Source organism: Macaca nemestrina, chromosome 1, assembly GCF_043159975.1.
Source record: "Macaca nemestrina isolate mMacNem1 chromosome 1, mMacNem.hap1, whole genome shotgun sequence".
NCBI lineage: Eukaryota > Metazoa > Chordata > Mammalia > Primates > Cercopithecidae > Macaca > Macaca nemestrina.
This window is the reverse complement of record NC_092125.1, coordinates 123904658-123917721: the sequence shown is the minus strand read 5'-3', so window position 1 is coordinate 123917721 and position 13064 is coordinate 123904658. Positions and strand designations below refer to the sequence as shown.

Sequence of the window (13064 nt, the reverse complement as noted above, 5' to 3'; positions counted from 1 at the left end):
CGTATATAAGAGATAAAAGTGATTATAAACAGAGGGCTTTGGGTTTGCAACTCTAAGAGGGAAACTGAAGAAATCAGAGAAAGCTTTAGGGGTAGGAGGCATCTGAGCGCCTAGGGCAGTACCCAAACCTTAGCCTAACCCCTGGTATAGAGTAGTTCCTGGGCAGGTCATTGAGGAGGGACATTTGCGTCTGGAGATGGGAATGTGTAGGACTTGTATTGGGGAATGTCAGGTTGTCCAGGGTCACTTTAGTGGAAGGGGGAGAAAAGGAAGAGTTTGAGGCCAGTTTTGGAGGCCCTTGGAGAATGTGGTAAGGAGAAAGATTAGACTTGATTATGAACACACTGGAGAATGACGTGTTTTTTGAGTAGGGGAGTGATATACTTAGATACTTGTTTTGGAGAACAGAAAAAATTGGAGCCAGAGAAACTAATGTGTATGTGTGTATGAATTCATTCATTTATTCAAAATTTATTGCAGACCCACCAGGCTTTTTTTTGAGACTGAGTCTTGCTCTGTTGCCCAGGCTGGAGTGCAATGGCATGATCTCAGCTCACTGCAACCTCCGCCTCCTGGGCTCAAGCGATTCTCCTGCCTCAGCTTCCTGAGCAGCTGGGATTACAGGTACCCGCCACCATGTCCAGCTAATTTTTGTATTTTTAGTAGAGATGGGGTTTCACCATGTTGGCCAGTCTGGTCTCGAACTCCGGACCTCATGATCTGCCCACCTCAGCCTCCCAAAGTGCTGGGACTACAGCTGTGGGCTATCGCACCCAGCCTACCAAGCATTATTTTTAGAGCGCTTATAGTCTAGTGGGAGAGGTACATATTAATCAAATCATATAAGGATAAAATGACAACTCTGACAGTGCTACAAAGAAAGGTACATGGTGCAATGAGAGCATATATTAGGGGATTTGACTTAAGCCAGAAGTTCAGGGAACTCTTCTGAGACAATGATAACCGAGTGAGGCCTGAAGAGTGTCCAGAAGTAATAAGCCATGCAAGAGTAGGGATCAGCACAGGCAAAGGCCCTGAGATGAGTTACAAAGGACCGAAGAAAGGCCAGTGTAATGGAAGGAGCAAAGACAGAAGGAAGGAGAACACAGTTAGAAATAAGGTGGGAGAGGAGGCCGGGCGCGGTGGCTCAAGCCTGTAATCCCAGCACTTTGGGAGGCCGAGACGGGCGGATCACGAGGTCAGGAGATCGAGACCATCCTGGTTAACATAGGTGAAACCCCGTCTCTACTAAAAATACAAAAAACTAGCCGGGCGAAGTGGCGGGTACCTGTAGTCCCAGCTACTCGGGAGGCTGAGGCAGGAGAATGGCGTGAACCCGAGAGGAGGAGCTTGCAGTGAGCTGAGATCCGGCCACTGCACTCCAGCCTGGGTGACAGAGCAAGACTCCGTCTCAAAAAAAAAAAAAAAAAAAAAAAAAGGTGGGAGAGGAAGGCAAGGATCAAACCATGAATGGTCTTAATTAACTACTGAATTAATTGTGCCCCTATCTACAAGGATTTCAGCTTTTGGGAAATACCTCCATCAAAATAGTAAAATCTAAATATAAAATAAAAATTATGGCAGAAAAAAAATACGACTTAAGACCAGGTGTGGTGGTTCATGCCTGTAATCCCAGGACTTCGCAAGGCCGAGGTGGGAGAACCACTTGAGTCCAGGAGCTCAAGACCAGCCTGGGCAACATGGCAAAACCCTGTCTCTACAAAAAACATAAAAATTAGCCAGGCACGGTGGCCCATGCCTGTGGTCCCTGTAACTTGAGAGGCTGAGGTGGGGGGCTCCCTTGAGCCTGGGAGATTGAGGCTGCGGTGAGCCATGATGGCACCACTGCACTCCAGCCTGAGCGACAGAGCAAGACCTTGTCTCAAAGAAAAAAAGTACAACTTAGAATGACAAATGCAGAAAGAATCATTAAATGAATATATGAATGCGATATAAGCAAATGGACTGGAAAGTTGACCCTGAGCTTCCTAGTGGCCAAAGTAGAAGCCCCCCCCCAAAAAAAAAATTTAGAATATGTAGTGCTCAAAGCCCATGAAGAAAAACATGGGAAAATCATTTAGCAGGCAGGTGCAACAGAAAGATGTACTGATGGTCTGATGGTCTGTCTGTGGCATGAAAATGGAAAAGACTAGCAACATTAGAGGAAGACGTTGCAGAGAGATTCACTGATTAGTTACTATAGTTATTAAGACTATAGTATCTCTGGATATTATCTCCCAGTATCTACCGAGATTATTATGGGATCAATGATTATTATTTCTCCATCATATATATGTGAAGTAGAAGTGGAATCTATCTTATTTTTTAGGTCAGGGTAACTTTATTTTGTCTCAAATTGGACTAGCAGGGGATATGTTTACTGTCTACGAACTGTTATGGAAGTTGGCACTGCTCAGAGTGCGAGGAAATAAAGAGATAGCTTGTTTATCGGTGGGCATAAAAATAAAGAAATGGCAAGATTTGTCCTGTTTCCTCCTGTGCCTGCTAAAAAGCAGAAGGATCATCTGAGGCCTTCCTGAAAATTAGGGAGAATGGCAGCCTGTCTTAATTTCTTCCACCAAATTTCACTCTTGGATCCAGGCCATTTCTACTTTGGCAAAGTGTGAGGTGCTAATGCAGACTCCTGTTCCCAGTGATGATGTGCCAGGCTGGCCCAGGGGAACTGTCAGTGCCTGGTCATGGGTGGGAGGAAGTGGGAGGGGGCAGAGGAGCGCTGTTAACACTTTTAGTACTGTAGAAAGGAGCAGTTCCTTTTATTCCTTGTAGCAGAAGTCACCTGAGAAAGTGAACTTAGGCAAATGGCTTGTGCTTGAGTGTTCTACTGTAAATTCTGTTCTTTTCTCCAAATCCACTCCTGCCAGCCTCTCCTCTCTTTTTCACAGTGGTCAATATCACAATTTCCTGGAGGAAACATTGAAAGCGACTCAATGGCAGTGCTCCCTCCTGTTGCCATAGCTTTGGGTGTCTTCAGATTTTACTCTGCAAAGCCTCATGGGTTCTCCAGGTGGAGCCCAGTGGTGAAGCCCTGGTGTGGGCTTCTTGACCTCACAGGGCTCTGGGCCTCTCCCCTCTGGCTGGCATCTGGCTGCTCTTCTGCCACCAAGACCCCCAAGAAGAAAAGTAGCTTCCTCTAAAACCAGGTTATTCGTGCGAAGCTTAGCCCTGGCCCTCTGTGTAGCATAAAAAAGAACATCTGTCCAGTGAACAGCCAGCTTTTATGGCAGTGCCCTGTTGGCCTACTGATAAGAAACCATGGTTGCTCAGGCGGTTGCTGCACCTGCTGCTCTTGCCATTTCTTTCCTGCTTGTGTAGATAAAGCCCGGCGGAGCTGAGCTGGTTTCACCTTTGTCATTACAACTTTGAAGCCCTCTGGAGGCTTTAACAACATCTTGCCAGTCTTATCCTAGAGAGGACAGCCAGTTCTCCTTGCTAGGTGGGAAAGCCGAAGCTGAATTCGGGAATTCTCATCAGGGCTGCCCATAGGAGGTCTCATCGTTTCTAGCAGAGGAAAGAAACTTGAAGAAAGAATGGATTTAAGTAATTGCCTCCAGGCAGTCTTCTCTCTCTCCTCCCTCCCTTTAAAAAAATCATGGCATCATGTAATTTTTCAGCATAAATAATGGCAATAATGTTTGGAGGACAAGGTAAGATTTCCGGAAATCTGGCAATTACGCAGATGACTTAAAAGAAAAAAAAAATGACCAAGCTAATCTTTAACTCCACACCTACTCTTGCCTTTTCCCAGGCAGCTTCCTGGTTTAGTGCAGGGTTCCCAAACTGCAGTAGGTATCAGTATCCCCTGGAGGGCTTGCTAAAACCCAGATTGGTAGGCCTACCCCTGAGATTCTGATTCAATGGGTCAGTGAGAGGGGCCTAAGAATTCGAATTTCTTTCTTTTTTTTTCTTTTGAGACGGAGTCTCGCTCTGTCACCCAGGCTAGAGTGCAGTTGTGCGATCTCGGCTCACTGCAACTTCTGCCTCCTGGGTTCAAGCGATTCTCCTGCCTCAGCCTCCCCAGTAGCTAGGATTACAGGCACGCGCCACTACATCTGGCTAATTTTTATATTTTTAGTAGAGACAGGGTTTCACCATGTGACCAGGCTGGCTGGTCTCCAACTCCTGACCTTGTGATCCACCCACCTTAGCCTCCCAAAGTTCTGGGATTACAGGCGTGAGCCACCAAGCCCGGCCCCAAGAATTCCAGTTTCTAACAAGTCCCCAGGGGCTACTGCTGCTGCTGCTGCACCCACAGGTCCTGAAACCACACTTTGGGAACCATTGGTTTAAGCTTTATGGAAAGTACAAGAGCTTTGAAGAAAGGCAGGCTTGGGTTTCAATCCTAAATCCATAGCTTACGTACCAGCTGTGTGACTTGGAGCACATGACTGAACATCTCTTAACTGGTTTCTTCATCCTTAAAACGGGGGAAATAATATCTACCCCACAGAGTTTATTGATTCTATAAATCCTGCAGTACCAGGCCCTGAGTTGGGTGGTGGGGACATGCCTATGCATGAGACAGTCTTTGATGTCAAGGATCTCTGGGTGGATATGAAAATTAAAGAGATAAAATGTTCAAAGTTCAAGGACCATGAGGGACGCCCAATAAACAATTTTATTTCCTTCAAGGAGGTAACATGATTCTGCTTTTCTTTTTCTTCTTTTTTTGGTCTAAGAAGTAATTCTCAAATTTCACAGCATGGAACAAAAAGCTATGCTTCTCCCCTTGTCTAGATGGAAAATTTGAGGTACAGGTACTGTTTTGAGTTCACCTGTGTCCTTCAAAAATTCTTTTTTTTTTTTTTTTTTGAGACGGAGTCTTGCTCTGTCGCCGAGACTGGAGTGCAGTGGCCAGATCTCGGCTCACTGCAAGCTCCGCCTCCCGGGTTGACGCCATTCTCCTGCCTCAGCCTCCCGAGTAGCTGGGACTACAGGCACCCGCCACCTCGCCCGGCTATTTTTTTGTATTTTTTACTAGAGACGGGGTTTCACCGGGTTAGCCAGGATGGTCTCGATCTCCTGACCTCGTGATCCGCCCGTCTCGGCCTCCCAAAGTGCTGGGATTACAGGCTTGAACCACCGCGCCCGGCCCAAAAATTCTTATGTACCTTAGAGTAGCCACTGTGTGCCCCAGCACCTCAGAATGAGACCTTATTTGGAAATGGGATCTTTGCAGATATAGTCAAGTTACAATGAGATCGTTAGGTTAGGCCCTAATCCAGTATGACTGGGGTCCTTATAAAAAGGGGGAAATTTGGACAAAGATGAACACACAGGGAAAATGCCGTGTGAGAGCTGGAGTTATGCTACCACAAGCCAAGGAAACCAAGGATGGCTGGCTGTCCCCCGAAGCCAGGGGGGAAGCAGGGGCCAGATTCTCCCTTGTGGCTTCCGAAGGAACCAGCCCTGCCAACACCTTGATTTTGGACTTCTGGCATCCAGAACTGTGCAACAACAAATTTCTGTTGTTTAAAGCCACCCAGTTTGTGGCATTTTGTTACAGCAGCCCTAAGATGAATGCAGGCACCGTGAGGTAGAGCATCCCTCACGAACAGGGCACATTGAGGAGAGGTGAAGGAGGACTTCCAGTTTTTGTTCCACACATCTCTTTATTGTGCTTGTGATTTAAAAAAATTAATTGTAGGTATAATTACTGCTAAATACCCTGAAAAGAATGAACTCCTGTGCCTCTAAATATTTAAACCTCTCAGTTAGCAACAGCCTCTGACCGTGTGTCCACCTATTAGGGAATTCTTCAAAATAGCCATGGAGTGTCTGTTTGCAGGGAAAACACATTTAGATGTTTAAGTCACAGACACACATGAGTCAAAGAATTTACCATCTAACTGGGACCAGGAGAACTGAACAGTAACAACACAGCAAGGCAGTTTGTGATCTTTGCACCATGACCGTTGTGGAGGAGGGAGCTCCTACCGGCCAGAAGGATTAGGGGCCATATCACAAAGGACCGGGAAAGGGCACTTCAGCCAGGACTGGTGAATTGGAGGGGTGAAGGGGACCAGGCAGGGCATTCTGCAAGGTGGGGGAGCAGGTATAATGCCCTCTTCTGATGCTTTTACTTAGCGTTTCAGTTGCAAACCCATGTCACTCTGGAGGGGTAAGCGATAAAGGCAAGGTGATAATTTTTTTTAAATATTTGATTATTTATTTATTTTGAGATGGTGTCTCACTCTGTTGTTCAGGCTGGAGTGTAGTGGCATGATCTCGGCTCACTGCAACCTCCGCCTCCTGTGTTCAAGGGATTCTCCTGCCTCAACCTCCCAAGTAGCTGGGACTACAGGCGTGCACCATCATGCCCAGCTAATTTTGTATTTTTTATTATAAATGGGGTTTCTCCATGTTGGCCAGACTGGTCTCGAATTCCTGACCTCAAGTGATCTGCCTGCCTCGGCCCCCCAGAGTGCTGGGATTACAAGTGTGAGCTACCACGCCCGGCCTAAATTTATTTATTTATTTATTTGAGACGGAGTTTCACTCTTGTTGCCCAGGTTGGAGTGCAATGGTGCCATCTTGGCTCACTGCAACCTCTGCCTCCTGGGTTCAAGCGACTCTCCTGCCTCAGCCTCCTGAGTAGCTGGGATTACAGGCATGTGCCACCATGCCCAGATAATTTTGTGTTTTTAGTAGAGACGGGGTTTCTCCATGTTGGTCAGGTTGGTCTCAAACTCCCGACCTCAGGTGATCCGCCTGCCTCAGCCTCCCAAAGTGCTGGGATTACAGGCATGAGCCACTGCGCCCGGCCTAAATTTATTTTTTTAAATAAACAATCCACATAGTAATCAATCAAAAAAGTATAAAGGGACACAAGAAAGATCTTCGTTCTTTTCTCCACAAAGTATACAGACTTTTCTGATTCTTTAGCTGTTTCTAGAATGAAGGTCAAGTTAGCTGAGGCCTAGAAAGACTACGTTCCAGCTGTATGGGACAGTGAAAGGACTTTGCTCGTGCAGAAACTTTATCAGCTAGTGGGAATCTCTTCTAAAAGCACCTATTCAGGTATACGTCCACCCAACCCTGCCCCTAGAGCGTGGCCCCAGGTTGCAGCTGAACCTGCTTAAGCAAGAGCCTGGCTTCTGTTTGCCCTTAAGATCAGGTTGACCAGAGGAAGCCTGACATTCTAGAGATGATTCTCCACTCATACATCTCCAATTCACCTGGTGATGGCAGAGGCTGGGTCAGAATCTCAGTTGGTGACACTTGGTGATGGCTGAGGGTGCAGCTTTGTCCCAGAGAATGGCCTGTGGTTTTATTCAGTGTTTCCTTCACAAACGTGATACAGATATCCATAGCCACACCAGTCACTGGCACAGTTTTCATTTTACAGGACACAGAGGCACCTGCCCAGGTGTCTATTTGGCCTCTATGGCTCGGAGCGCTCATATATCACAGGTGTGTCCACAGCTGATAAGATCCCTTTGTGAGGCATAGATAAAATGTCAAACACAGTATGAGAAATTGTTTTTTCTTTCTTTTTTTTTTTTAAGACAGGGTCTCGCTCTGTTGCCCAGGCTGGAGTGCAATGGTGCAATCTCGGCTCACTGCAACCTCCACCTCCTGGGTTCAAGCGATTCTCCTGCCTCAGCCTCCCAAGTAGCTGGGATTACAGGCATGTGCCACCATGCCTGGCTAATTTTTTTGTATTTTTTTAGTGGAGACAGGGTTTCAGCATATTGGCCAGACTGGTCTCATACTCCTGACCTTGTGATCTGCCCGCCTCTGCCTCCCAAAGTGCTGGGATTGCAGGCATGAGCCACCATGCCCAGCCGAGCCGAGAAGCTGTTTCTTTCACCTCCTCCTTCCCCACCAGCAGCAGCAGCAGGCTAAAACTTACTGATTTCCTAATGTTCTCATGAAGGAACATTTTCTCCCATGGGTCAGAGTCAAATGAGAAACCCAATGACGGTATCAGGTCCTGCCCAGGGTGGTGAAATGCTGCTTCAGCCTTCTCCCCATAGTCCCAGCTCTGAGTGTCCTGCTAAAGGATCTTCTCCCTGGTTGCGGTGAGCTGAGATCACGCCATTGCACTCCAGCCTGGGCAACAAGAGTGAAACTCCATCTCAAAAAAAAAAAAAAAAAAAAAAAAAAGAATCTTCTCCCTAAAAGAGGGGTTAAAATTTTTTTCAAAACTTATTTTAAGACAATTTTTTAAATAGGTAATTCATCCACATGGTAATCAATTTAAAAAGTATAAGGGGGTACAGAATGAAGAATAAGTGTCCTTCCTACCCCTATCCTGGCCCCCTAGTTCTACTCCTAGGAAGTAGCCCCCATTGCCTTGGAACTTACTACTAAAGTTACTTTGTGGTTGGGCGCGGTGGCTCATGCCTGTAATCCCAGCACTTTGGGAGTCCGAGACAGGCAGATCACTTAAGCCCAGGAATTAGAGACCAGCCTGGGTAACATGGCAATACCCCGTCTCTACTAAAAATACAAAAATTAGCTAAGTGTGGTGGCACCGCCTGTAGTCCCAGCTATCTGGGGAGCTGAGGTGGGAGGATTGCTTGGGCCATGGCTGCCTTGAGCCATGATCATGCCACCGTACTCCAGCCTAGGTGACGCAGCGAGACCTAGTCTCAAAATAAATAAATAAATAAATAAAAATAAAATAAATAAATAAAGTTAGTTTGTATGAACAAGCACTCCTGAGGCACACTGTAGACACTGGGGATACACAGAAGACATTATAGCGGTCTTGACCACAGGCTTCTCTCTCTGGAACAACAGAACCAGAGACTGGAAAGTGCTCATGGGCCAGTGTGTTAGTCACAACATCAAAGTATAATACATAAAGAATGAGGGGTTCCTTTAAATTAGCTTTAATTATTTGGATTGAGATTGGAGGAGTTGAATTTTGAGCCAGATATTAATATGAATTGGAGGTTAAAAGAAAAAAAAGAAGCTAGGGAGCATTCAATAAATCACTTTTTAAAATTCTTGAAGAATATTATTTCTCATCTGTCATGTCTACCACTTCCTTTTTTTTTTTTTTTTTTTCTAAGACGAAGTTTCGCTCTCATTATCCAGGCTGGAGTGCAATGGCACGATCTCAGCTCACTGCAACCTCTGCCTGCTGGGTTCAAGCGATTCTCCTGCCTCAGCCTTCCTAGTAGCTGGGATTACAGGCATGTGCCACCACACCTGGCTAATTTTGTATTTTTAGTAGAGATGAGGTTTCTCCATGTTGGTCAGGCTGGTCTCAAATTTTCGACCTCAGGTAATCCACCTGCCTCGGCCTCCCAAAGTGCTGGGATTACAGGCGTGAGCCACCGCGCCCAGCCCATATCTGCCGCTTTCTGTCTGATATTATGTTTATGTGTATATTTATAGCATTTCTTTTTTCCTTTTTTTTTTGAGATAGGGTCTCACTCTGTCACCCAGGCTGGAGTGCAGTGGCATGATCTTGGCTCACTGCAACCTCTGACTCCTGGGCTCAAGCCATCCTCCCACCTTACCCTCTCAAGTAGTTGGGACCACAGGTGTGTGCCACCACTCCTGGCTAATTTTTGTAGAGTTGGGGTTTTGCCATGTTGCCCAGGCTGGTCTCGAACTACTGAGCTCAAAAGATCCACCTGCCTCAGCCTCTCAAAGTATTGGGATTACAGGCGTGAACCACCCCACCCAGCTATATATTCATAGTATTCTTATTTTGTAGTATATATCATTTATTTATTTATTTATTTATTTTAACAACCGTATTAAACAATGTGGTATATATTTTATAGGATAGTGTCTTGTAGGCTATTATGTGAATAGCACTCCCTGGGGTTATATGGTGCACAACCTGTATATCTGTACATATTGGCTCTGTATATGCCAAGACTGTCCTGATTGTATTTGTATCCCCTCACTATATACTTAGTGAATATTTTTAGTTGAATTACTTTGAGGTAAAGTGGGCAGTATCACAAACAATTATGGCTAGGGTGCAGGGTTGGAATAAAGAGGAAAGGCTGGAGAGGTAAGCAGAGGCCAAAGAGTGAAGGCCCTCATAAACCTTACAGGAATCTGGCCTTGCTTGGAGGGCAGCTGTGGGGCAGCCATGCAACCTGACTTGCATTTCGTATAGATCACTCTGGCTGTAGCCTAGATAATGGATTGGAGGGGAGAGGGGAGCAAAACATGGGAAACCAGTAAGGAGGCTCCTCTAGATAAGAAATGACTATGTTTTGATTTCATCAGTAGCAGTGCACATGGAGAGAGGTGGACTGATTCAAGAGATGTTTTGGAGATAGAAAATAGATAGAGCTCAGGATTGTACACAAGGGCACAGCTCCCGGCTTGAGGAGGTGCTGAACGTAGCAGTTTCATTATCAGAGCAAAAGGACAGTCTGAGACTGGTATTAAGTGTCCAGAATTTATGAAATATTTTAAAGAAATAAGTGAAACTAAATACTTAAACGCTTCAAATGCATTTTATTTTATTTATTTATTTTTTTCGGAGACAGTCTCTGTCTGTCACCCAGGCTGGAGTGCAGTGCCGCGATCTCAGCTCACTGCAACCTCCCCTTCCCCGGTTCAAGCGATCTTTGTGCCTCAGCCTCCCGAGTAGCAGGGATTACAGGTATGCACCACCACACCCAGCTGATTTTTGTATATTTTTTTTTTTTGAGATGGAGTCTCGCTCTGTTGCCCAGGCTGGAGTGCAGTGGCCGGATCTCAGCTCACTGCAAGCTCCGCCTCCCGGGTTTATGCCATTCTCCTGCCTCAGCCTCCCGAGTAGCTGGAACTACAGGTGCCCGCCACCTCACCCGGCTAGTTTTTTGTATTTTTTTTTAGTAGAGACGGGGTTTCACCGTGTTAGCCAGGATGGTCTCGATCTCCTGACCTCGTGATCCACCCGTCTCGGCCTCCCAAAGTGCTGGGATTACAGGCTTGAGCCACCGCGCCCGGCCTGATTTTTGTATTTTTAGTAGAGACGGGGTTTCACTATGTTGGCCAGGCTGGTCTCGAACTCCTGATCTCAGGCGATCCACCTGCCTCGGCCTCCCAAAGTGCTGGGATTACAGGCATGAGTCACCATGGCCGGCCAAATGCATTTAATATATTATGAAACATCAAGTAAAGGATACAATAATAAAAATATAAACATTACTTATTCTAATATAAATTGTTAGCAGATATAATTAATGAAATATTATTAATAATAATTTTTTTTTTTTTTGAGACGGAGTCTCGCTCTGTCACCCAGGCTGGAGTGCAGTGGCACCATCTCGGCTCACTGCAAGCTCCGCTTCCGGGGTTCACGCCATTCTCCTGCCACAGCCTCCAGAGTAGCTGGGACTACAGATGCCTGCCACCACACCCGGCTAATTTTTTGTGTTTTTAGTAGAGACAGGGTTTCACCGTGTTAGCCAGGATGATCTCGATCTCCTGACCTCATGATCTGCCTGCCTCGGCCTCCCAAAGTGCTGGGATTACAGATGTGAGCCACCGTGCCCGGCCCAAAGTATTATTTTAAAAACTCTGAAGAGCCAGTATTGCCACTACAAGGTGGCTGATGTCACTATTCAATTAGATATGGAATGCTGGTGGGGAGAGTAGCTGAGCACTATATTTTATTTCATTTTTGAGACAGAGTCTTGCTCTGTGCCCAGGCTGGAATGCAATGGCACAATCATGGCTCACTGCAGCCTTGACATCCAGGGTTCAAATGATCCTCCTACCTCAGACCCCCAAGTAGCTGGGACCACAGAAGTGCACTATCACACCTGGCTAATTTTTTTTTTTTCTAGAGATGGGGTTTTGCCATGTTGCCCAGAATGGTCTTGAACTCCTGGGCTCAAGTGATCCTTCTGCCTTGGCCTCTCAACGTGGTAGGATTATAGGCATGAGCCACTGTGCCTGGCCTGTTTTATTTTCTTTGACATCCAGAATACACGTTGGAGAGAACTATATTTTAGAAGTTGGGTCTGAGGTGCCTGTGGAATGCCCCCATAAGCAGTTAAGGGTAAGAATTTGGAGCTCAAGAGTAAACTCAAAATATAATCTAGGAATCATAAGGCCATAAAGACAACTGAAACTATGAAAATGGCTTTGTGTAAGAGAGTTGATTGAATTCTGGCACTCTGAAGAAAGAAAAAAAGAAAAATTAAAAAAAAAAAAGAAAAGAAAAAGAAAAAAACAAAAAAGAGTTGAACTGAGCTTTAGAGAAGACTAGGACTTTAATTGAACTAGAAGGCGCGTAGGTAGAAGCCGAAGAAAAGAGCAAGCCAAAGAAAGCTATGAAGTTAGGAGTAAATGGATACTGTCAGTGATGTGCTGGTAAATGTTTAACAAATGGCTCTTTAGGGAGGTGAAGGGAAGTCCCGATTTATGGTGTTTGCTGAATTCCATGGCGTAAATACTCCCATCACAGTCAATCTCAAGCTATCAGTGTCACTGAGCATGGAACTGGGAAGAGATGAGCACAGTCAGATCTTGTGATGTCATACAAGTGTACGCTGGTCCACAGCCGGGCACAGTCCTGACGGAAAGAGAGGTTTCTGTCAGGGAGATGTAAAGGACATGCTTCAAAGATAACGTGGACCACATAAAGACAGATAATAACAAGTGTGGGTGAGGATATGGAGAAATTGGAGCCTTCATACATTGCCGGTGGGAATATAAAATGGTATCACTGTTATGGAACACAGTTTGGCAGTTCCTCAAAAAGTTATACATAGAGTTACCATATGACCTGGCAATTATACTCTAGATATATTCTCAAGAGAATTGAGGACATATATTCACACAAAAACTTGTACATGATTGTTCTAGCAGCATTATTCATAATAGCCAAAAAGTAGAAACAACCCAAATGTCCATCAACTGATGGATGGATAAAATAAAATGTACTATGTCCACACGGTGGATTTTTTTTTTTTTTTTTTTTTTTTAAGCAGTCTCACTCTGTCGCCCAGGCTGGAGTGCAGTGGTGCGATCTCAGATCACTGCAACCTCCGCCTCCTGGGTTCAAGTGATTCTCCTGCCTCAGCCTCCTGAGTAGCTGGGATTACAGGCATGCTTCACCATACCCTGCTAAC

At 45.6% G+C, this 13064-nt stretch overlaps 1 protein-coding gene across 3 annotated transcripts in view; it reads left to right on the top strand.

Annotated features, from left to right (window-relative positions):
• The window catches only part of ELAPOR1 (endosome-lysosome associated apoptosis and autophagy regulator 1), a 90002-nt gene that overhangs the window by 18963 nt on the left and 57975 nt on the right, over positions 1–13064 (top strand). The window lies entirely within an intron of this gene.